This window comes from Ipomoea nil, unplaced genomic scaffold (assembly GCF_001879475.1).
Source record: "Ipomoea nil cultivar Tokyo-kokei standard unplaced genomic scaffold, Asagao_1.1 scaffold0980, whole genome shotgun sequence".
NCBI lineage: Eukaryota > Viridiplantae > Streptophyta > Magnoliopsida > Solanales > Convolvulaceae > Ipomoea > Ipomoea nil.
Window position 1 is genome coordinate 1,685,919 of NW_017617408.1, and position 3,283 is coordinate 1,689,201.

The following is a 3,283-nucleotide window of genomic DNA, read 5'->3' on the forward strand; positions in this document are numbered from 1 at the left end:
AGATACAGATTCCGGGTATTTCCATTCCAAAATTATGGTGTGATAATCTAGGAGCTACATATATGAGTGCCAATCCAATCTTTCATGCGCACACCAAGCATGTGGAGATTGATTATCATTTTGTTCGTGATCGAGTAGCTTCGGGGGATATCCAAGTCAACTTCATCTCCACAAAGGATCAACTTGCTGATATCTTCACCAAAGCTCTGTCTGGACCTAGATTTTCTTCCCTAAGGGACAAGCTACAGGTTACTAGTATACACTGTGCTTGAGGGGGAGTATTAGGACTCTATAGTTGAGTCTGTTTACAACTTCTTATCCTTGTCACACTGTGACTCTCTATTGTATATATTCACATCATTTGATCTCATTGTAATCATGTTTAGTTAATACAATACAATCAGTTCTCATCCAAATATCAAGTTAACTTAAATAAAATAGAAAATAGCAAATTAAAAGATAAGTTTAAAACAATCCCAAACATGTAGAAGTTTTAACAGTCCCAAACTGTCCCAAGCAATGTAGAAGCACTGTCATCCAAATAAACACACTTAAAACAAATCTTTATCTTCAGCCACAGGAACTTCATCTTCATCAATGATCTTTTCAACCATGAAAGTGGATTGTTTCTTCTTTTTTTGAACTCTGTGTACTGGAAAATTCATCCAGTTGACATATCTCAAGTTCATCATTGTCAGTCCCCGTAATAGTACTTTCTTGGTCAGCTACTTTCTTGGTCAGCATTCACAACTTGGCTCTCTGCCTCATGATCTCAAAAAAATCCCTAAATAGATAACATAAAATGAGTTAGAAAATGCAATACTAATGATAGGTACATAATCACATTTTTATCAGAACCAAATACTTAACTTACCTCATCATCATCCTTAATTTACTGTGCATTATAGATAAAATCTATATATAGATATATAATAAATACATCCTACTGAAAAATAGGACGGTACTCACCTTTGACTGAGATGATTTCAGATCTACAGCTTTCATACATAAAAGCTCAACACATTCACAGTCCGAAAGTAACAAAGGTGCATGTTTACCACTGTATTTAATAAGAAAAAAGTACAAAGTTTATGGCATGAGTTACTAAAAAATTACACTTATTACAAAATACAAAGTATTGTTTTAATACAATGCTATATGAAAATGACAGCCTTGTATCTTCATGGACTGTATCGGTTACCTGTTGTTGATCTGCAACTAATAAAGAAGTGTAGAGCATACAATGTTTATGGCAGTAAGCATATACATAGAAAACTTCACCTCCACTTTCCTATACATCATTAATTGTACCGATGACCATTTTCCCAGTTTGTAATTATCCGCAAAGGGTTTATTATGAGAAAATACAAATAGATATATACTTTCTTTCAAATATTATAAAGACCAACATGCTGGTATATGAGTATGAAGGTAAGTTCCTTACTATTAAAACAAAAAAAAAACAAAACAAAAAAAAAAAACAAAACAAAAAAAAAACAAAAAAAAAAAAGAGAGAAAAAACCCAGAAGAAGAAAAAAAAGAAAAAGAAGATGAAGTTGTTCACCATTCTGAGAATTTGTCAGAACATCTAACTGGAAAAAAAAAAGGAAGATGTTTATTAAAATTTAAAAGGAAAAGAAAAATAATACTTCTTCATTGTGAAACAAACACTCTTTAGATTTGACGGATTGACAGCCCCTTTCTGGAATTGCATACGTAGACACCAAGAGCAGCACCGGTAGCTTTCACCGGCGATATATCACCGGCAATGATATACATTGGAGCCATGATATTTTTTACTGGTGTTTAATAATAGTTTTACATTCCAGTTATTGTGTTTGATATGAACTCAAATTTATTTATACAGGTACATGTATAGCAGTAAACTTACGCATTTTTAGATAAACAATCGGATGGAGAAACGATGCGTCTCCAATAAATTGCATTAACACAAAGCAACCGGAAAAACTCTATAATAATAACTATACAATCGAAATGCGAAAAGGTTTTCATCGGAAATCCAAAAACCTAAGACTTTCCGCAGACTCTACATACGCGCATTAACAATATCTTAATGGAGACGAAGAGGTTCGTCTCCAGCCATGGAGACCAAGGTGTTGGGAAAATCTCACTTCCTGTGACAATGAAAATCACAGACCCGACACAGTGCACAAATACGAGAGGATACAAAACAGCCAAAAATAAATATGAATACAAGGGACACAAGATTTACGTGGAAAACTCCAAATCGGGGAAAAAACCACGGGACCACCACCAACCAAATAATCCACTATAATAAATCTTGGGTACAAAGTTTCAGGCTACCACACGAGCCAAACATCCACAAATCATCAAATACAATAACTCTATGCCAAAGACTTCTATTATATTCCACGGCCTAAACCACCACAAGCAAGATGAAAAGAATACAAATAGTACGAGAATACTCAAAAGATGCCTGGAACAAATAAGCTGACCTCCAAAATATTTGATGAATAAAGTGTAAAGAGATCTGTATGTTTATTGATGTAAAGCACAACCTATATATAGTACATGGAGGAGTGAAGATAGAAGGAAGTTACAACCAAATACAACTAGTCTATAGGAGCACAAATAGAATAAATAACAACTAAAGATATACTAGCCACATATTGGCTTAACACGCCCCCGCAAGATGGAGGATCCGTCGGAGACTCCAATCTTGGACCGAAGCTGAAGAAAGAGACGACGACCCAGTGACTTAGTAAGAAGATCGGCTAGTTGAGCTGAAGACGAAACGTGCTGCACAACTAGCGTACCATTTGCAACCAAATCCCGGACAAAGTAGTAATCCAAGGCGAGATGCTTCATGCGGGAATGAAACACGGGATTCTTGCAAACGTACATGGCGCTCAAGTTGTCACAAAACAGGACCGGAGGCTCAACCAGTCCCAATTTCAACTCTTGCAACAGATTTTTGACCCAGAGGACCTCAGCTGCTGCATTCGCCAGGGCCCGATACTCCGCCTCCGTGGACGATCGCGAGACAGACTTCTGACGCGTAGACTTCCAAGAGATTAGATTATCGCCTAGGTACACCAGATATGCGGTAGTGGAACGACCCTCAGTGGACGGTCCACCCCAATCTGAATCAGTGTATACCCGCAACGAAAGGGGCTAACCTGCACGTAGCAACAAACCATGACAAGCAGTTCCTTTTAGATACCGCAGGAGGCGTTTGGCGGCTGACCAGTGTAACTCCGAGGGTGCATGCATGAACTGCGAAAGCCTGTTGACAGCAAAC